Source organism: Gymnoscopelus braueri (genome assembly GCF_963280865.1).
Source record: "Gymnoscopelus braueri genome assembly, chromosome: 22".
In the NCBI taxonomy this organism is placed as follows: Eukaryota; Metazoa; Chordata; class Actinopteri; order Myctophiformes; family Myctophidae; genus Gymnoscopelus; species Gymnoscopelus braueri.
In genome coordinates this window covers 32,256,013-32,279,761 of record NC_137624.1, presented here as the reverse complement: position 1 = coordinate 32,279,761, position 23,749 = coordinate 32,256,013, and the positions used below count along the sequence as shown (strand labels likewise).

The following is a 23,749-nucleotide window of genomic DNA, read 5'->3' as shown; positions in this document are numbered from 1 at the left end:
GCTGTCCCTGGAAACCATATGTCAAAAACTGTTACTTTTCAGTAAATGGACAAAAGAACCTGTGTTCCAATGGATCCAATATAGTCATTTAGTCACAAGGTCTTAATACTTTTCATTGGTTCAATATTAATAAAACCCAGATAGACTTAATTACTTTCACTTATACATCCGATCCTACGAGCTTGTAGAGACGCTATTTTCGCTACTTTTGTGACCCTTTTGTACAACAAAGTAGAGCATTTGTCTATGGGATTTTTCTTTTAAGGTTAAATATGGATATACAAGGTTTCTGCTTGACATGGTGGTTGACTCACCTATGTCACGTTTCTTTCCACAGCTCCGGAGATCAGTGTCTATGGTTTTAGCAACATCCTCCTCTATGTAGTTGACAAACTGTTCTTACAGTACATAATACATATCGTACTAATGCACAAGCACAACGGTCATCTAATGTGTGCTTTCAATCACAATTGCCAAGCCAACTTACTGGTGTCTTTCCCACAGATGGAAATGGAAATGCAGAGGTCACTTTAGTAGCCTGTCACAATTATAACACAATGCCCTAGTCGCAATACAAGCTCTGAGCTATTTATCTATATATATCTATAGTATTTTTAATACATTTATTAAATGTCTATTGTGGCAATAGCACATTATTTATTTGTAATACGGTTTGTATATTTCACAATTTCAGTAATAGGCTTTGTATTTTAAGTTATTTGTCATACCTGTACCAGGGTCCCCAGACCTTTATCTTTTATTTTGTATATAGCATCAACTTCAGCTATGCATGGGTTCACAAAGAAAGAACACCAGTGCTCTTTTTTATGTTGCCAGGCAATTTATCCCAACAGTCCTGATGCATCAAATTCAAGTTACTGTATCTGGTACCCTACATAGGTCAAGACAAGAATCCCTCAGATATACAATTTGATTAAGTTTTCACTATAGCTCATATTAGCCATATACATGGTGTATCCATATAGAGTTTTGAAGAACCCACCCCAGGTCATGGAGTGGAATATTACACTATAAAGTGACATACGATTCCAACCCAGAGCGCATATTCCAGTTAGGTTACTGTATGTTTTAAATAATAAAACCAAGGACTCATACTCAAAGCCTTGTGAAATCACAGCCTGTAAGTTATTATCAAAGATGAACTTGAAATGGACTCCATATCTACAGGTATGTATTTATGGAAAAGGTTTTCATTGCTGTAATGTACACTTTTTGGACACCAGATGGCACTATTGATCTGATACACAATTCTAAAAAAAAATACTGGATACAGGAGGCAGGAAACAGCCTGTCAGAAACTGTCTGAAACCTATGACTTCCCTCTAATTTGTGATCTAATCTAATCACTGTTCTGTTCTGGTGGCAGAATTTCTGGACCGAACGTTATTCCTTTGAAAGATTAATTCAGTGTTACATTTCAACACGAAATCTCTTGTCACTTAGTGATTGTTGCATATACATTACGTGTTTTTACAATCAATAGGGGACATTCTAATTAGGTTCGTCCAGTTGAAAAGACCATGGGGGAAATGTCCTTAGCTCTTGAGTTCCTGAAAAAGTGTCTGCATTGGAAAAGAGGAAGTTGATTCTTCAATGTGCCATAATAAGACCCCACCTCATAAGTGTGTGCAGTGGGCTATATATAAGTGACTTTGGGGCTATTGGCCCCAGGGCCCATCAACAAAAGAACTGAAAATGATGAGTCATTTCAACTTGCACATTCATACAGTACACATCCCGTCTCGGTGGTCAGTGAATACAGGTGTGTGTTTGCCTACAGAGGATGTCATTTGAATGGCTGTTATGCTTCACTGCACCATACACAGTTCCTATTTTTTTTTACTGAGTCTGTTAAGTCTTCCTTGATTTCCAAAAGCCAAGATGATGTCACTGTCACAATCCAGCGCAGACCACACTGATATTCCCAGTTTCAGGTAAAACACACACACACACACACACACGCGCACACACACACACACACACACACACACACACACACACACACACACACACACACACACACACACACACACACACACACACACACACACACACACACACACACACACACACACACACACACACACACACACACCCTGTGTCTCAGTTAGAATTACTGTATACAACCCCTTTATCCAGTCACAAGAGGAAGTGAAACACAGATTTGAATAAACATGATACCGAATTCCTCTCCCTCTAACAATAGAACAGTACCGGGCCCAGATGTTGACCTGAACTTCCCCAATTCCCCACTTATTTTCCCCAAAGACTCAGCGATGTGAAAGACCAAGTTATATGTCCAATCAATCAAGACATGCTCCAGGAAGTCTTGATGTCTCATTTTAGCCATCTGGATCCTCCATTTTGAAAATAGTTTGAAATGTTGATTAATGCAAATTCAAAGTACGGTATAAGGCTAATTCTGTTTCAGATTGGATTTTCCCTTCAAAGTTTTAACCATTCACTTTCCTTTCCTACTGAAACATGTAGTGAAACAAAGATTTGCATCATTATTGATATGCCTATTATTAGTCATCCTCGGACCGGAAAAACTGGGCATTAAAAGGCATAAAACACAATCTATAATGGCAACACACCTTTTCATTCATTTCATTCTGAATGTTTTCCACAAAGGCAATATATGAACTCTTTCATAATGGTATTTATCAATGCAAGCTTTATTAGCAAAACATCCACCAACATTATCAGTTTACCAGCACACTCAGGTTACCAGCACACCTTTCACATCAAAGTTTTTCTCTACACACTTTGGTCCTCAAGTTGTTGCTATCACTGAAGCACCAGCTAATATACAACAAAAAAAGCTGCAACACACAAACATTAACATGTAGGCGAAAACAAGCTGCGTTCCCAGTACTGTTCCACCATCCCAGAAGGGAGCTCCTGTCCTGGGCTTCCTCCAGCAGACCTCTAGCCCCTGCACTGGCTCCTGCGGAAGGACTGGGTGTGGTTGTAGTCCTGATGATGGAGGACCCTGCAGGTGTAGAGCTCTCCCTGCTCCCAGCGGACCTGGCTCAGGGTCAGGGTGCTGCCGCTGCTGTAGCGTCCGTTCTTCTCCTCCTCCTCCTCTGAACTGGTCAGGACGCCCTCCGTCACCTCTGTACCATCCACCTCCCAGCTCACCACAGCTCCTTGAGGAGAGTAGCCAGTCAACAGGCAGGCGAGCGTGGCTGAACCCCCAGAGAGCTGCTCAGGGGACGGGGGAAGCAGAGAGACTGATGGCCTGACCACGGAGCCAGCTGGAGGGCACCGAAACACAGACACAAGGATGAGATTACACTTTTGTAGAAGGGAACATTTTACGAGAAGTTATCAGTGATGATAATACCAACATACATTGTATATCTATAACGAGGATCAGAAGGAGGTCCACATACCATTTAAAGGCAGGTGCTGAACCCCAAAGAACATGGATCAAAGGCAAAAAAAAAGATGAGTTTGCACACTTCTACAACTTTAGTGTGGCATCTAAACAAAGTGAGCACACTGCTCTTCTTCAGAGCAGTGTGCTCGAAACGTCATCTTTTTTGCCTTGCATAGGCTATCTAAAGTTAAACAAATTAGTTTAATATTACAGAAGAGACATGCAGTTGCACAAGCACAATTATATCATCACTACTGTAATAATTTAATCCAGTGTATTACTTTCCTTTACTTTTGGAATACACACCCTTCAATCTATGCACAACTTGAAAATAAACAAAATTTATCCATTTTAGTATTAGTATTAAAACTATAAATATTTGGAACTTGATTGACTAAAACAATAAAACCCACACAATAAGTTTAAGCATTCTGTGTACTGGGTCCTTTTCCCCCCAGCTAATCAAATTATTATTGTATTGTCCTGGAATGTTATTTATATTAACAGTGTCAACCCTATTCACAACTTCTTTATTGTTTTCTAAAAATCTTTGACCAAAATGTATTGTTTCATTGAGAAATACAAGATACAGTATAACTGTAAATGAACCTGGAATTAATCTTCACTAGAATCTACAGTATAATATAAATATTCCCCAAACAATTATCTGTTTTAGATAACAGGATTTACTTCGTTTTTCTTATCAGTAAGATTTGAATGAGATCAAATACTGTTGAATCCTACTTATATGGAATTCTATTTTTAAATACAGAAAATAATATACTCTCAATGTAATGTTATGAACCCAGATGGTGCTTTACATATACCCATAATATTCACTCTCCAACATCATTTATACTGGAATTTGTGTATACTTGCTTTAAAAGAATACAGAATGTTACATTTTATGATATGTTTAAGTATTACATACATCATTTTTCTGCTGGATAAATAGTTATCAGGTTTGAGTTGGGAAACAATTATTATATATTACATCGAATTAATAAAGGAGAGTAAATAAATTCTTACTTACTTGTGAGTTTTGTCCCTCCACCAAACGTGTACCGCAGTGATTCAAACTGGTTGAGACGCTGTACAAAAACCTCCTTCACAAAACAGTGAACACGCAATACCCATCTGTGACAAACCCATCTAATGCAATGCTAATACACATAATACAATACTGAATTTAGAATTACAATACAATCTTATACAATTCAACAATGACATAAATTACACATAAATGACATGACATATAATGTAAGACATCTTATCTATAAAGAACATCTGTGTGAAACCTTTATGACAGTTTGAAAGGACAAGAGCATGAGTTCATGAACTCATGCAGGACATAAAGAATGGCTTTATTAATATGATTAAGATATAATATATTCCATCTGGTATTATTGAAGAAAATTGCAATAATTTATATTCTCATTAAAATTGAAATAAGGGGCAAGTCAAAAGTCAAGGCACCTTGCAAGTAACCGCGTTATCACGTTATATATTTTTTTACCAATGCCAAATAAAGTTGAACCAATTAGGGTACGGACACACAGAGTTTGATTCTGCCTATGCTTTTCAATTGGAACGGAGCGAAAAGCCACGAAATGGCAACAAAACGCTCCGTTCCCATTGAAAAGCAATGCAAAAAGACGGTCGCAAAGGCAGAATCAAACTCTGGTGCGTGTGTCCGTACCACTAACCCATATTTCATCCTTATACAAATTTGAAAATAGCGGGAGGAAAAAATAAGATATACAATTTGCCTCTGTACTGGGAAATGAGTGCACACAAAGTACTGATATAGTAAATTAAAAGATAATTCATACATTTTTGTATAGTTGTATTGCAAAAATAATCACACCTGGACTTGTCTCACGGTACACCAGTGTGTCTCGGCACAGCGTTTGAGAAGCACTCCTTTGATGAGGGGGATTTCCATACTTAGACTTTGCATTGTCAGCTGATTCTGAGAAGGTTTATAGTCTTCAGAGCTGTCACTCAACACAACAGAAACCACGACAACCATGACTCTCTCTCACCATCCTCATCTGGACACTGGTCTGCTGCTGTTTCACAGGTCAATACATGTAAACAATGTTAATCAATGTTAAATAGCTTTTTAAATAATATAGTTTATCGATCCATATTGATTTCTGAGACTGAATTAATATTTGGTTTATTTCTGCAGGATCCAGCAGTCAAGTGACTGTGTCTCAGCCTCCATTCATGACAGTTACTCCAGGATCTGATGTTACTCTGACTTGTAAAACTAACAAAGCGGTTCATGGTGGAACTTATCTGCATTGGTATCAACAGAAATCTGGAGAGCCACCTAAGCTTCTAATTAAACTTACAAATCAACGTGAATCACAAACACCAGCTCGGTTTAGTGGCAGTGGAAGCAGCACTGACTTCACTTCAGTGTGAGTGGAGTTCAGACTGAAGACCTTGCAGCAGTTTACTACTGTAAGAGTTTCCATGTGATAAACAATGCCTATGTGTTCACACAGTGATTTAGAGTCGTACAAAAACCTCCCTCAGTCAGACTGCATAGACACTAACCTGTTACAGCAGGAACCTGCTGCTGCAGCTGTTGAAGGAGAAGAGACTCTGACACAGACCACTGAACACAAAACTATGGTTTCAAAGCACAAAATCCCCAAATAATCAATCAGTCACAATTCTTTGCCGCTAAAAGTCAATTCACGATTGTAAAACTCTGATTTGAACAAACGGGACAGTAATGAATTTCTGTCACTTCAAGACAATCAAATATATGTCCCAACCTCCCCCATTCAAGTTTAATAATTTCCCCCATCACTGCTGACAAGTACATACAACAAAAAGATGCTACACCTGAAATAATTGCACAAAATATTTAATTTTTCTTAAAATATCACAGTTTATCAGCAAATTGATACTGCAAATTCATCCAAGCAAAGAAACAGAAACAAGCTAACACAAAAATCAGGTATACTTGAATTGCATGATATGGGGATTATTTTAGTTCAATTCAAGTTGAAAAAATGGTTGGTAAATAGAAAGAAAAACAGACTTATATCAGCGTTTATACCAAAAACATCAACTCCATAATATCACTTCAGTATTTTCTCTACTCGGAACACTGTCCAGGGTCCAGGGTTTGAGTGACAGAGGTGTGTCCACTCAGACTGGCCTCACAGCTCACTGAGCCCGCCTTCCTCCACTCATCTGCAGTGAGGGTCAGGGTGTTGCTCCAGATGTAGTGGCCGTCCCTCCCCAGGTCCTCCTGGCTGCTTGACACCCCCAGGGACCTGCTGCTGCCCCCCACCTTCCAGCCCAGAGTCCAGGCTGAGGGGAAGCCCCCGTTGGCCAGACACACCAGTGTGGCACTGCCCTGCTCCATCTCCACTCTGGAGGGAGACAGGACGGTCAGGGTGGGCCGCACCAAACCCACTGGAGGAGAGAGGAATGGACAGGAGCAGGGAGAAGAGAGATGTGGAACAACATGAGAGAGGCAGATGTGTAAAGTAACTAAGTACATGTACTCAAGTATTGTACTTAAGCACACATTTGAAGAATCTTTACTTTACTGGAGTATTTTAAATGTTCTGTACTTTTACTACATTACATCTTAGGGGCAAATATTGTATTTTCACTCCACTTTAATTACTTGAAAACTTTAGTTACTAGTTACTTTGTATATTTTGATTATATTACAAAATATACATTAACCACTTCAGTCCTATACATTTCGGACATTTGAATATTTTTTTATTTTTTTTTACATTTCAAAACTTGTGAAATCCTACATTCTGCATAATGACTACTTTCTACTTTAATTAAATGTTGGCACCAATACTTTTGTTCTTTTACTCAAGTAAATTTAGAATAGTAACAAATATGAGTACTTTTTCCACCTCTGGTACTCATTGTAAATTATTTTGGATAAGAGCATCAACTAAATGATTTCAAATGTAAGATTAGTTCATGGTAATAAAAGAGGTGACTGAACGTTGACAAAGTTGTCATAGTGGAAGACTTCAGTTAATACGTTCATCTATGTCTCTTTCACTTCCCTTTCAATATATCCAAACTACTGAACCATGAAAACACATTACACACTGTTCCACATTTTTTAAACACATGTTCAAATTAATTATAACATTAAATCTGGAAATCAATTGTGTGTTAATTTTGTTCTTTATACAAAACCTTAAAAGGAGATTTGAGTAATAATATCAATCAACCTATTATCAAGATATTGCCATAAAAATGTACAAAAAGGGAAGAAATAGATCTTGGTCTGAGTAGACGGTGTTATCTTCACCACAAAAAAAAACTAAAACAATATTAATAATAATAATGATAAATACATTGAAAGTGAATGATGATGTAGTGTAAACATAACTACATTGTTGATGAAAAGGCTCAAAATATCGTCCTAAATGACAGGAAATTATACAAAAATATATAGTATATAAATGAAAATATTTACTTAAACACAAGCAAACAAATATACAACAATTTAATTAAAATCTAGGGTTTGTTTGTAATAATTAAATAATCAGTTGTACTTACAGTCAACGGTGAGTTTGGTGCCTCCACCAAAAGTCCACCACAGTGATACAGACTCATTGAGCGGCCGTACAAAAACCTCCTGCACTTAAAACACACCTCTTTACAACTCAAGCTACTCAGCTAATCCAATATCAAATATGTTATTCAATTTGATTAAATCAAAAACTATTTATTCGTGTAATGCTGCATTCAGATTTTGTTTTTCTTAAACTTTCTTTAGATCCACACTGCATAAATAAATTCATTATCATTATTTAATTTGTTTAATGAATAGGAAACATTAGTCATAGATAGATTCTATAATAATTATTGTGTTTTACGTTCTGAAAGCTACGATAAGAAAAATCAGCTTTCACATGAAAATGCAACTAATCCATTAAATGGTAAAATGGTAAATGGTGCATTTATATAGCGCTTTTATCCAAAGCGCTTTACATAGATTGTGCATTACATTCACCCATTCACACACACATTCTAGATTGTGCATTACATTCACCCATTCACACACACATTCATACACCGATGGCGGAGGAAACCATGCAAGGCACCAACCTGCTCATTGGGAGCAATTAGGGGTTCAGCGTCTTGCTCAAGGACACTTTGACACTAACTCTGGGGGAGCCCCCCTGTCCGGGATCGAACTGGGAACCTTGCAGTTCCCATTTCACTCTATCCGGCCACTCTACCCCTGAGCCACTGCCGCCCCACACATTACTGTGATTAGTTTGATCAAACATTGATATTATTAAATCAAATACAATTAATGTATTATGCCATTTATTTTGTTAAGTCTTATTACAATTTCTATTGTCTTTTGTGGATTATCGTTAAATAATCTCAAAATTCAAAACTAAGTATAAAATAAGGTCGCAATGCAATACTTGTAGTCAACTGACAGCTTTTTCATACAAACCACACAATAAACCCTTGTTATCCGAACATGATGTTGACGTTTCTAATTCTATTAAAGTATTTTTATTCCAATAAATGTATCTTATTACAGTATTTCCATTCATTGTATTCCTCATAATCTTCAGTCTATTCAGAGCAGAGAGATCATGTCCATAGAGATGAGGTTTTGCATTGTCAGCTGATTCTGAGAAGGTTTATAGTCCTCAGAGCTGTCATTCAACACAACAGAAACCACGACAACCATGACTCTCATGACCCTCCTCATCTGGACACTGGCCTGCTGCTGTTTCACAGGTCAATACATGTAAACAGAGTGTTCGTTTTTCTATATTTCTTATTTTATCCATCCATATTTTTTTCTTAGATTGAATTAATATTTGGTTTCTTTCTGCAGGATCCAGCAGTCAGGTGACTGTGACTCAACCTCCATTCATGACAGTTACGCCAGGATCTGATGTTACTCTGACCTGTAAAACTAACAAAGCTGTTTACAGTAATTCTGATGGAACAAAGGATATGTTCTGGTATCGACAGAAATCTGGAGAACCACCTAAGCTTCTAATTAAATTTGTAAATCAACGTGAATCACAAACACCAGCTCGGTTTAGTGGCAGAAGCAGCACTGACTTCACTTTGGCCATCAGTGGAGTTCAGACTGAAGACCTTGCAGCAGTTTACTACTGTCTGAGTTGCCATGACATAAACAGTGCCGATGTGTTCACTCAGTGAATTAGAGTCGTACAAAAACCTCCCTCAGTCAGACTGCATAGACACTGACCTGTTACAACAGGAACCTGCTGCAGCTGTTGAAAGGGAAGAGACTCTGACAGAGACCACTGAACACAAAACTATGGTTTCAAAGCACAAAAAACTCTGATTTGAACAAACATAGATATAGGAGTAATTATTTTCTGTCACTCCAAGATAATAACATCTCTGTCCCAAAATGTTCAACCTCCACCAGTCAAGTTTTATAATTTGCCCTGTCACTGCTGACAGGTACATACCACAAAAAAGATGCTACATCTGAAATAATTGCAAAAAACGTTTATTTTTCATAAAATATTATAGTTTATCAGCAAATTGATTATGCAAATTCATCCACGCAAAGAAACAGAAACAGGCTAACAAAAAAGCAGGTATAGTTGAATTGCATGATATGATATAGTATTTTAGATGAATTCTAAAGTTGAAAACATGGTTGGTAAATGTATAAGAGCATCAACAAAATGATTCCAATTGTAAGATTAGTTCATGGTAATAAAACACCTGCTCCATGTTTCTGCTTTACAGTATCTGGTCAGTATAAAACATCTCAGAGGTGACTGAAGGTTGATAAAGTTTGTCATAGTGGAAGACTTCAGTTAATACATTCATCTCTGTCTCTTTCACTTCCCTTTCAGTATATCCAAACTATTGAACCATGAAAACACATTACACACGTGACATGGTTCCAGATGTAATTCTTAACACATCTGTTTAATTAAATTATAACATTGCATCTCAAAATCTACTTGTAATCCGAACGTGATGTTAACGTTTCTAATTCTATTAAAGCATTTTTATTCTAGTAAATGTATCTTACTACAGTATTTCCATTTATTTTGTTCTTCATAATCTTCAGTCTGTTCAGAGCAGAGAGATCATTTCCATAGAGAGGCGGTTTTGCATTGTCAGCTGATTCTAAGAAGGTTTATAGTCCTTAGAGCTGTCATTCAACACAACAAAAACCACGACAACCATGACTCTCATCACCATCCTCATCTGGACACTGGTCTGCTGCTGTTTCACAGGTCAGTACATGTAAAACAGAATGTTAGAAAATCCATTCATATTGATTTCTGAGATTGAATTAATATTTGGTTTCTTTTGCAGGATCCAGCAGTCAAGTGACTGTGACTCAGCCTCCATTCATGACAGTTACTCTAGGATCTGCTGTTAGTCTGACCTGTAAAACTAACAAAGGTGTTCATAATGGAAATTATCTGCATTGGTATCAACAGAAATCTGGAGAGCCACCTAAGCTTCTAATTAAACTTGTAAATCAACGTGAATCACAAACTCCAGCTCGGTTTAGTGGCAGTGGAAGCAGCACTGACTTCACTTTGGCCATCAGTGGAGTTCAGACTGAAGACCTTGCAGTTTACTACTGTCAGAGTTTACATAGTGGCAATGTGTTCACACAGTGAATTAGAGTCGTACAAAAACCTCCCTCAGTCAGACTGCATAGACACTGACCTGTTACAGCATGGAACCCGCTGCAGCTGTTGAAGGGGATGAGACTCTGACACAGACCACTGAACACAAAACTATGGTTTCAAAGCACAAAATCCCCAAATAATCAACCGGTCACAATCCTTTTCCACTAAAAGTCAATGTGCAATTGTAAAACTCTGGTTTGAAAAAGCTAACACATAAAAACAGAATAGAGTAGTGAATTTCTGTCACTCCAAGATTAGCACATATCTGTCCTAAGATGTTCAACATCCACCTGTGAAGTTTTATAATTGACCCCATCACTGCTGACAGCTCGGTATACCTTAAAAAGATGACACATCTGAAATAATTGCACAAAATATTTATTTTTCTTAAAATATGACAGTTTATCAGCAAATGTATCCAGGCAAAGAAACAGAAACAGGCTAACAAAAAAGAAGGTAGTTGAATTGCATGATATTGGGATATAGTATTTTAGATCAATGCTGAAGTTGAGGAAAACAAGGTTGGTAAATAGAAAGAAGAACATGCAGACTTTATATGATATTGGAATTAATACCTAAAACATCAACAACAACTCGATAATATCACTTCAGTATTTTCTCTACTCGAAACACTGTCCAGGGTCCAGGGTTTGAGTGACAGAGGTGTGTCCACTCAGACTGGCCTCACAGCTCACTGAGCCCGCCTTCCTCCACTCATCTGCAGTGAGGGTCAGGGTGTTGCTCCAGATGTAGTGGCCGTCCCTCCCCAGGTCCTCCTGGCTGCTTGACAACCCCAGGGACCTGCTGCTGCCCCCCACCTTCCAGCCCAGGGTCCAGGCTGAGGGGAAGCCCCCGTTGGCCAGACACACCAGTGTGGCACTGCCCTGCTCCATCTCCACTCTGGAGGGAGGCAGGACGGTCAGGGTGGGCCGCACCAAACCCACTGGAGGAGAGAGGAATGGACAGGAGCAGGGAGAAGAGAGATGTGGAACAACATGAGAGAGAGACCATGGTACACACTGTAAATTATTCTGTATAAGAGCATCAACAAAATTATTCCAATTGTAAGATTAGTTCATGGTATTAAGACACCGGCTCCATGTTTCTGCTTTACAGTGTCTGGTCAGTATAAAACATCTCAGAGGTAACTGAAGGTTGACAAAGTTGTCATAGTGGATGACTTCAGTTAATAAGTTCATCTCTGTCTCTTTCACTTCCCTTTCAGTATATCCGAACTACTGAACCATTAAAACACATTACACAGGGTTTCAGATGTAATTCTTAACACATCTGTTTAATTAAATTATAATATCAAATCTGGAAATCTACAATACTGTGTATTCATTTTGTCCTTTAGAAAATCAGATTATTAAAAAAATACAGAGATTTTAGTATTATCAAACTAATACCACAGAAATTGACAAAACAGTGATTTTTTTTTTATATTGGTCTGAGTAGATGGTGTCATCTTCCACACAAAAATTAAAAAAATAAAGACATTGAAAGTGAATGATGCTGTAGTGTAAACATTATAACAATCTACAGTGTTGATGAAAAGGCTCAGAATTGTGTCCTATGAAGGGAAAAGATACATGAATATATTGTATATAAATTAAAACACTTACTTTTAACACACACAACACAAATATACAACAACGTAATTAAAATCTAGGGTTTGTTTGTAATAATTAAATAATCAGTTGTACTTACAGTCAACGGTGAGTTTGGTGCCGCCACCACAAGTCCACCACAGTGATACAGACTCATTGAGCGCCCGTACAAAAACCTCCTGCACTTAAAACACACCTCTTTACAACTCAAGCTACTCAGCTAATCCAATATATGATTCATTTGATCAAATATGTTATTCAATATTATTAAATCAAATACAATTCAGTTATGTAATGCTTGCATTCAGATTGGCTTTGTTTGCTGTTTTTACATTTTCTGTACTCTTTAAAAACGTGCTATAAATACATTAATTCATCATCATCATCATTATTGAAGTCATAGATAGTCATAGATGGATATAATAATTATTGTTTTATTTTCCTAAAGCTACAATCCAAGGAACAAAAAAAAAGGTTTTGGCATGAGATGCAGATATCAAATACTGTGATTAGTTTGATCAAATATTATATATTTGATATTAAATCAAATAAAATGTATGTATTAATTCATTTATTTTGTTTGTCATATAGTCACAAATTATAATAACTATTGTGTTTTCTGGATTATTGTTAAACAATCTCAAGATTCAAAATGAAGATAAATAATATAAGTTTGCAATGCAATACTTACTGACAGATAAGTTTAAAGCTTTTTCATGCAAATCACAAAATAAACCCCATATAATGCAAACATGATGTTAACGTTTAATTCTGATAAAGTATTTTTATTCCAGTAAATGTATCTTACTACAGTTTTTCCCATCCATTCATTGTGTTCTTCATAACCTGTGAGCAGAGACATAATTTCCATAGAGAGGCGGTTTTGCATTGTCAGCTGATTCTAAAAAGGTTTATAGTCCTCAGAGCTGTCACTCAACACAACAGAAACCACGACAACCATGACTCATCACCATCCTCATCTGGACACTGGTCTGCTGCCGTTTCACAGGTCAGTACATGTAAACAGAATGTTAATTGTTCTATATTTCTTATTTAATCCATTCATATTGATTTATTGGATTGCATTTTTGTTTATGTCTGCAGGATCCAGCAGTCAGGTGACTGTGACTCAGCCTCCATTCATGACAGTTACTCCAGGATCTGATGTTACTCTGACCTGTAAAACTAACCAAGCTGTTCACAGATGGGATGATGGAGATGAGGGTATGTTCTGGTATCAACAGAAAACTGGAGAGCCACCTAAGCTGCAAATTAAATATGTAAAAAAACTTGAATCACAAACACCAGCTCGGTTTAGTGGCAGTGGAAGCAGCACTGACTTCACTTTGACCATCAGTGGAGTTCAGACAGAAGACCTTACAGCAGTTTACTACTGTCAGAGTTACCATAGTGGCAATGTGTTCACACAGTGATTTAGAGTCGTACAAAAACCTCCCTCAGTCAGACTGCATAGACACTGACCTGTTACAGCAGGAACCTGATGCAGCTGTTTAAGGGGAAGAGACTCTGACACTGACCACTGAGCATGGTTTCTAAAAGTGGCGTCTTGATTCAGTGATATGGACACGAGTGGTAATGAAACTCAGTTTTACAGTGATTACACTCTTCTCAGAAGAAACTATGTGTTCTTCTGCTGATAAATTACTCATCTGTGCAAGTTCTTAAAATGCAGATTTTTTATTTTTTTTGATGGCCCGTCGGCCCAGCGGGCATATGCCCGGTATGCCAAATGGCCAGTCCGCCCCTGGTTTCAGATGGCACAGTGAAAGGATTACCTGGTTCCTGGTGTCAGTGTGACTCACACTGACACCATGAACCATAATCCTTTCATTGTGTGTGATTTATAACATTGAATCGGAAGTACATATTGTCACACGTTCAGTAGGCCTACAGTAAGTGTGTGATACAAATCTATTTTATCTAAACTGCGTCCAAAGTAGTGAAATGGTACAAAATTAAGCTAATCTCTTTTGATACGAGCGAGAAAAAAAGGACTGAGACTAGAGGGGTGAAATAATGACCTTTCACTGTAGATCCCAACTAATTCCCACTTTATGATTCCCAGTCAGCTCCCCGTTATCTGGGAACCAACCAAAGTCCTTCAAACTTTCCCATTTAGTTCTAAGCCACTGGCCACACAAGCTGGGAGGTTGTGGAAAGTTGGCCGCTTAGTGGTGAGTTAAGGTTATTCTACACTTCCTATCATTACTGTCGTTTTCATCACCTGTCCTGAACATTAAAGCCAGCATTGTTGTGGTAATTCATTTCAGACTTGGGCCACATGAGGTCAGCATTTAACAGCACATGCAGTGGATGGTGGTTGCCTTTTTCAACTGGTCCATGAGATCCTTAGCAGCAATCATCCAGGTCAGGTGTACAGGCTGTAGGCTGACAGAGCCTTGTATATTGGGGAAAGGACCAGTGGAGTCCACGTAGTAAGCAGATGCATATCATAGCTGGCCCTTTCATATAGCTGATGAAAAAGAAAATAGACGGTGTGGACCTACAGTATAAGACTATATTTTTGTCATGACTCATGATAATGTTGCATCTGAGGTCTATGGGCTTCAGACAAAAACTCAGGAACTTGTTCAAAGAGGTGCAACGCACGCCTATCCCATTGAAGATCAAAGTAGCCGCACACTCATAGAATAAAAACAAACAGCCAACGTCCCGGCAGGCACGCTGCCTTCCTCGTGGTATATGTTTGTTTTTATTCTCTGTCAAACGCTAATAAAGTACGACTTTGGCACTGACTCTTTGGGAGCGCCACCAGAATGCCATTGTTCATTCTACTCAACCATTTGTGGGTCGCGGACCCAGTTCTTTTTATGGGTTACGAGTAAATATAATTTTTTTTTACCCTAGTTTCCTACAAAGAATTTTCAATAATTATTTCAAAAGATCTATCTTTTTAAAATCTAAAACTTTCAGGAAAAAATAAAATAAAAAAAGGAAACAAATCCAGAAAAAAACCCATAAATAGTATAGCAGATTTACAAGCTCACAACGTGTCACATTGCCACGCGTTGTGTTCTTTTACTTGTGCTATTTTCACTATCACTATTAATTGAACATTTATAATACATCGTCTCTGTCAGGTGGAAGCCCGAGAGAGACCCAAACTGTTACTTTTCAGGATTCAAATTCAAAAACAGTAAAAGTAGCAGATCTGCTATGTTTGATGCTTTTGAGTGACGCTGTAGTATGATCTAGTTAATGTAGGCTACGAATAAACACAAAAAGTTAGAATATGGATATAAGAGGTTTCTGCTTCATCACTTTGACACTATACATACATCGGCTATTTGAAAATATTTGAAAAAAAATCTCGAGACATTGTGACATTTGGAATATCTTTCAAACATTTGAACAACACAAATCTTACATGTAGCGGTCCCTCCCACCCACATGTTGTTTACATGTATTTCAAATTGCTCCCTTTGTATTGTGCTGCATCGCATACCTTCTTCAGAGGACAAGACAAGGATGACAGGGCTGGACAAAGGTAAGGCTTATCGTGGAGGTTTGAGACGCAGTCACACCCAAGCCAGCAATGACTGACGGGAGATGCTGAGACAACGAACCTTTCCTCAGTGGAGGAAATAAGTAACCAAGTACTTTTACTCATGCACTAGTACTTAAAGGGCAAGACCAATAGAGGTTTGGGTTGTGTTGGTTACCTTGCCATGATGTAACTCCAAAGGTGGACAAGAAATCAAAAATAATTGCTCTAGTGATTAGAAATTGATAATTCAAAATATGCTCCTCATTGACTTACAATGTATGCTGAAACAGCTCTAAAGTCACTCTTTTAGCACATCAACGAACGCAAACAAAGTTGATTCAGGAAATATGGAACATCTACAATTTTTTTTTAATAAAAACGTCAACTTCCTGTTGATTTTACTATTTGAAGATCCGGATCCAGGGATCCAGTCCGGGTTTTCTTCCTATAAAAATGGCAAAATCAGTTTTATATAAAAAAAAAAACAGTACTGGGTTTGGTGATGTTCTATATTTTGAGTGATCAATTTCTAATCAATGGAGCAATTATTTTTGATTTCTTGTCCACCTTTGGAGTTACATCATGGCAAGGTAAATACACAACCCAAACCTCTACCAAAGTTGTCTTGCCCTTTAAACCACAGTTGAGCGGATTCCCTCAGGGTTCTATACTAGTGTATACTCTGTTTTCTGTTATTGTGGGGAAAGCTTTAGCTGAAAATAGCAGATCGACAAGCTCACACGGATGAGAACCCGGGTCTCGGTGTGCAGCTGCTGAAGTTTTTAACACTGAGTGCTTATTAGGGGTTAGGGTTAGCCTGGCACTAGCCAGACCGACAACGCGGATCCACCCACACATGGCAGTTTGTGAGTGAATCCACGCAATCAGTCCGGCCAATGCCAGGCCAGGTTAGGTGAGATGTTGCAGCTGGTGTTGGCAACAATAGGAGGCTCTATAGGCTCTGTGGGTTGCCTCCGGGCCTAGCTCCTCCTTCGTCTGACCAGAAGTAGGGGTTTTATGTGCGTTGCGTCGTTGTCGGTGCTGCTGGGTACAAACATCTCACTCTGCCTTATATGGATTAAACCCTCCTGCAGGTTTCAGCGCAGCCTGTAGCTTTTGGTTCTTCCTCAAGGAAGAAGTGGTTTGACATTCATAATCATGAATGTCTTGGCAGACTTTCACATGTCATCTGGCCAAATGTGATCATAATTTATCTTGCTCCATGTGGCAATTTGATTGATTGACTACTTTATTAGTCAGAAATGTAAACAGCACATGGTACAGTAAGACATTGAAGCTAAAAGGATAACACAAAAAAGTCCTGAATGGGGACTTGTTTCCATTGTGGTCCTATGTATTCAATTCATCAACATGGCATACAAAATGAACACAATAATACATGTCATCAACAAATACAAACACAAAAGAGATGGGAAAATAACATTTACCTCCCCTTTTGGTCTCCATATAGATGTTTTTTCAGGCCAATTAAAAAAAAAGTGTCACACATCCTTTAATGCTGTGGTTCTCAACCTTTTTCATGTCAAGGACCCCCAAAATGATTGTATTTGGCCGCAGACCCCCTTCTCAAAATATTTTTTTCCAGGGACCCCAGAAGCAAAGATTTGAGTTGCAAATGTTCGCTTCAAAAAAATATGTATTCAAAGATTTGCAAACATTTAAAAAAAAATAGCAGATCTACAAGCTCATAGCGCGGCACTGTTATTTTTCAATAGCCAAAGCATAAAATGTGGATAAAGGGGTTAACACTTTATTAACTAATTTTGAGAAACAATGCTTTAATGGATGGTGTCGTGCACATTTTGGTGGCAGAGCAGTAGAATGAGAACAGTTTGTTCTAAATTTAGGTGGTACCAGTTCGTGGTCGTTCCCTCTAGTGTTGTGGCTGTCACTCACTTTGGAGAAGTAGTTCAACAGGTACCGTATGACGGTATTGAGGGCACTGAGGGCACTGTCTCTTTGACTATCTTAAATACCAATCCCAGTGCTATTTGCTTAAACCTGTCTTCTACCCTGAGCCATCCCAAACTATAGCAAAGTGTGTTGAAATAAGTAGTCAGATTTATCTTCTTACCTGGGTAACTGTGATAGATAATCCTTTTGTTCAATATTGAGTGCATAATGTTGAGAGCTGGTGTCATGCCATTATCGAAACAAGACATTCTGATGTCTTAAAGCTTAAATATGTTTCATTGCAGTAGCTGCATTAGTATGAGAAAGATAGACATCAAACATGTAGATAGATAGATAGGTAGATAGATAGATAGATAGCATGCATATAGATACTATATAGATAATAGATGTATAGATGGTGGATAGATGGATGGATATAAATATAGGTGGATATATGGATAGGCAGACAGACATATTACAGATGTGTAATTAAGAAATAAATATAAAAAAACATAATCTTACCTTTTAACTCCCTAGTTAGGTTAGTAAGAGAGCATATTGAGAAACCAGTTTGCACAAAAACATGTGATGCCAGGTGGAATGTATAAATCTATCTATTCAAATGTTGCACATGCATGTTATAGTATACAATCAATATGAAATCAAAGTCTAAATCAGTTCACAAACAACATAACGTGAAAGGGGACAATATCACTCATCATCACTGAAAGGTAAAGTTGCATTGTCATTCAGCATTGGCTTAGGCCAATATAAGGAAGTGTTTATTCAGAGCTGTCAAAGAGACATAGCTAATCGCTCCAATCGTAACACAGTCACTATGAGGAAATGTCCTCATTGTCCCAGACCAGCTCTGTTGCTCTGAAATGTGATATCATGCAGGAAATATTTTGTGTACGTATTTGGATCACACCAGTCCATTCACCATTGTATTTCAATCACAGACCCCAAAAGGAATTGATTTTGTATGTTGTTTAATTTTGGAAATGAATTATTACTAAGACTAAAAGACTAAAGTTAAACAAAAAAAAATCCTAAAAACAATTGTATTTTTTATTTTTTACCCTCTAACCCCGATGTCCCTATTTTGGGAATATGCAGAAAACAGAAAATAACTTACATGATCACTAATCAATAGACCTACAAACTTCCTCTTTCTACAGCTCAAACTATAACAGAGCAAAATACACAGTACTGTATAATACTGCATTATATCATTTGTCAGATCATTGATTCGTCACACTATAGTAATAAAAGTGATTTGAGACAAAACAGTATTATCGGACAGTAGTCTCGCGTAGCCAGACAACTATTCCACAATCTCCGAATGCTAGTAGAGTCTGGAACTATACCTCCCGAAATCCGAGGCAGGAAGCTGGCATCCGTTCGTCATATCCGTTCACGGAAATATATTTTGAAATATTGTTACATTTTATTTTTTTAATTCAATTTCTGCTAAGCAGCAAGCTATATCTTAGATGATTTTGATTTATATTAGGATAGGTTTGCGCGACTGTAAAGACGAAACAGAAGTGGGGAGGAGACTTCACATCCACTTTATCCTCTGATCATTTTCAGAGCTTCCGTTGCTCCATGTATGACCGGGAGCATTTGAACATTGAGGGAGGCAACAGTCTCGCCGCGGGAGACTAATCGGACAGTGGCAAATGACCTTAAAGACTACCGAAGGTATCCAGTACTCTCCATGCCATAACGGAAAGAACAATAATCATCTCACTTGCCAAAAATGCTTCTAAACATCAGCATTGACATTATTTTGACAACATTCAGGCAGCCAAGAAAAATATTGGAATCTGCTTTGAAGCGAGGCAGTGAATGAACACCGACTGACACACTAACAATTCCACAATGTAGAAAAGGCCTGTATTCAAAATATGACTTGAGTGAAAAGGAACCCACTGACCTGGTTACACTGACCTGTTCCTGTAAAATTTTATAGAAACATTGGCTAATGTATACATTCAAGCACACATCAATTGTGGCATGGAATGGGTTACCTACAGACCTTAAGAGTAACAGTTCCTATATGATTCTTTTAAAATCTGCCCTAAAGGGATGGTTAAGGCGGAGGAGAGTCTGGGTCTAGATGTATTGAAATGCATGGTTTCTTTGTCTAGCCTGATGCCTTAGTTATTTGTAGTTGTAAAATTGTTTAGCTATTTATATTTATAGTTTTTTGTATTGTTTTGTTATTTGTATCGTTTTGCATGTAGTGGGGTATGAACAAATGGAAATAATCAAATGAAATAAATGTACCTCAAATTTGTACTCAAGTACTTGAGTAAATGTAAGCTACTTACTTAAAGGGGTAGTTCACCCCCAAAATAACTTTTTTTCTATTGATTCCTCACCACCTGGAGCCTTGAATTCATAGATATTTTTTAGTTTTTGTCACATTCCTAAGCCAATAATTTGATTTTAATAAATTTGTCCCCATTGATTCCGGTAGGAGACACAAATGCATTTGTGTCACCGGAATCAATGGGGACAAATTTATTATAATCAAATAATAAAGGAAGGAATGCGACAAAAACTAAAAAATATCCATGAATTCAAGGCTCCATGGGGTGAGTAATCAATAGAAAAAAAGTTATTTTGGGGGTGAACTACCCCTTTAACACCACTGCAAACTAGAGTTAGCTTAAGATGTACCTCTTCTATTATGAATGGCGATGCTGTGAATGTTAATTTGAGAATCTTTTCACCCCATCTATAGATTTTGTGATTAGCCGAAACAGCTAACATCCTCATTGCTCTAAGCCTGTTTTGCATTCCTTACACTGTAAAATCCTGAGTACAGTTTTTTTTTAATACGTTTTCTTTAGCAATGTTAATACAAAAACAATCACATTAACATGCAACAACAACAGGTGGAAACAAAGTACAACCTACGGTTCAAGAGCTATAGGCCAAAAAATGAAGTGGGCTGTTGCAGAGGTTCTTCCTTGGCCCACTGTTAGTGTGCATGCAAAGTTTCACGCCGATCGGTCCAGTGGTGCACAAGATTAGCTGGTGACCAGCGGACGGACAGATGGACGGACACAGGGACGGACAGGAGCAAAAACATAGTCTCCGGCCTTCAGCCATCCAAGCCATGGCGTCCGGCCTAGTGGAGAAATATAAAAGTCTAAGCTCTTAATTTGTGTTAATTTAACTCTGACAAATGTAACCGAATGGACCCATTTGTACTGTGTAGCCTACTTGTTAAACCAGTCTTTCAAAGCTATTTAAATAGACACAAACTCTCCATCTTCCTTAATGGCAAAGTTCACCCTATTTTAATAGCATGTGGGAAATATTTGAGGAGATTGTTTTCTTTTTAAACAGACTCGCCCTGTACGTCACGGAGCTGACCTCGTCTCCCTGGACCTGCTATGCAGCAGAAGATGACACACCACAGATACCAACTGAAATATAGACAAACAATCTATCTGAAGACAGGTGTTGTAATAGAGGGCGTTGACTTGTCAGCCACCAAATAATTTGTTTACTTAAGACCAGGGATGCGCTCCGGGGTGTGCTGGTAGGTGACCAGGCAGTGTATCGTCAAGTGTTTGATTAGATTGCTACCAGAGACCTGTGTTGTGTGTCCTTTCCTCTCATGTTTCATTTATAGTATGTCGTAAGATGATATTGAGCGCAGGAGATAGCCGCTATATATACAAGCTCTATTTGTTTTTTCCCAATTTTTCTCCCCAATTTTGTCATTATGCCAATTATTTCCTCCCCATACATATGTCTGTGTTGTCACTGCTGTTTTATCTGCTGTTGAGCCTTCGTCATACTCCTCCAGCCCAACACTTCCCGCTGACAGGCTCCGCCCCTAGCCAGTAGGAGTACATGCAGTGACAATTGTCACCCTCCCCGCCCGGCTTCCCTCCCTCAAACACAGGCCAGTTGTGTTCATGTAAACGTGCCACAAAGCCGGACGCACCACGGTGGATTTGAACCCACAACCTCTGCGCAACGGGTGGGCAGGCACTTCGCCACCCGAGCGCCCTGTCATTTAGCCTTTCTGAGGCTAATACTGTAGGTTAAACCAATCATTTTTATGGAAAATAAACCAGGCTCATGGGCGCCGGCACGGCGGCACCTAATAATTGATTAAGCACTGGGCATATCCCTGTTAGATTAGCGCCTATTTTTTAACCCAGTTTCCTTTCCTTGAATTGAATCTTGACCATCAGGTCAGAATTCGTGTCAGGATCAACATCGCACGCAAAAGTCTGGCATTGGTCTGGCTGTAATCCCTTTTGTGTAAATCATGTCTTGAAAAATGTGTCATTGCTGAATTGATTGATGAACTGTTCATTATAAGTGTGCATAATCTAGTTCTTGAGGGGGTTCCAGGGGGTCCCCAGCAAAAGGAGTTGATAGTACCATAATCAGCATCAATTCTGTATGGGGGTCCTGGGCACAAAATATTATCTGATGGGGGTCTGCAGACAAATGCATTAATTTGAGGGTCCTTGGCATGAAAGAAGTTTTAGAACCACTGGCTTTACAATATTGTCTATTCATCAAATGGGGGGAAAGAAAACTGTTGGCAACTGGTTATAAGCAACCATCTTGCCAACCTAAATATCCAGCATGGAAATAACCTTCCCCTGACTGTCAAAATGATGTTGGAACAATGTCAACCCACGTCAAGCCAATGTTTGACAGGCCATTGGTCCAACGCTGGTCCCACGTATGTTTAGCTGATCTGGCTTGTTTTGGTAAATTGTCTTCAATTGCGTAAGAAATTAAATGCTGCAATTAGAACACACACACACACACACACACACACACACACACACACACACACACACACACACACACACACACACACACACACACACACACACACACACACACACACACACACACACACACACACACACACACACACACACACACACACACACACACACACACACACACACACACGGGTTGTCAGTCTGGCTAGTGCCAGGCTAACCCTAACCCCTATTAGCACTGTCTCTAACCCCCAAGAGACAGTGGGGACAGTAACATGCCACTTGGACACAGGCCCGGGTCTGATGATCAGCCTCAGTCGGGTCGCCTGGAGGAGGGTGTCTGTTGCAAGACCCGAAACACCCAGTGACTCCAGGTCTGATGATGTGTCCAAGTGTGTTCATCAGTTGATGTCTTATTAACATACTGTATATTGAACAGAATCAGTAGTTTGGCCATTTTCCAATAGCCAAAGTATAACAGAGGGTATACATGGTTAATTACTATGCTTTGTTTGTCTAAATCTACAAGGAACTATTGTTATAGTTAATAACTGAAATAAGTAAAAAACTAAAAGTACAGTACAGTTTTGCCTCTGAGATGTAGTGGAGTAGAAGCATAAAATATAAAAAAAGGAAGTACTCAAGTATAGTAAACAAGTACTTTTTCTTGCCTTTATTGATAGTTACGGCATAGAGACACAGGAAACGGGGAGAGTTGTTGGGAGAGTCGGGGCATGCAGCAAAGGTCCCCCCAGCCCTAGAATCAAACCGGGGACAACGCACCTTAACAACTCGGCTATCGGCGCCCCCAAGATCAGCTACACGAAAGAGGC

The 23,749-nt window shown here is 38.6% G+C and overlaps 3 gene segments (V, D, J or C); all 3 read right to left on the bottom strand.

The window, feature by feature from the left end:
- Positions 1 to 2,730: 2,730 nt before the first annotated feature.
- On the bottom strand, positions 2,731 to 5,351 carry LOC308078964 (Ig kappa chain C region, A allele-like). The segment is given in 3 exons: positions 5,274 to 5,351; positions 4,440 to 4,512; positions 2,731 to 3,281 (listed from the first exon to the last, which is right to left on the bottom strand).
- Positions 5,352 to 6,400: 1,049 nt separating this feature from the next.
- Positions 6,401 to 10,525, bottom strand: LOC308078615 (Ig lambda-3 chain C region-like). The segment is given in 3 exons: positions 10,470 to 10,525; positions 7,973 to 8,056; positions 6,401 to 6,847 (listed from the first exon to the last, which is right to left on the bottom strand).
- Positions 10,526 to 11,498: 973 nt separating this feature from the next.
- On the bottom strand, positions 11,499 to 14,536 carry LOC308078963 (Ig lambda-3 chain C region-like). The segment is given in 3 exons: positions 14,492 to 14,536; positions 12,796 to 12,874; positions 11,499 to 12,028 (listed from the first exon to the last, which is right to left on the bottom strand).
- Between the last annotated feature and the right edge of the window lie 9,213 nt (positions 14,537 to 23,749).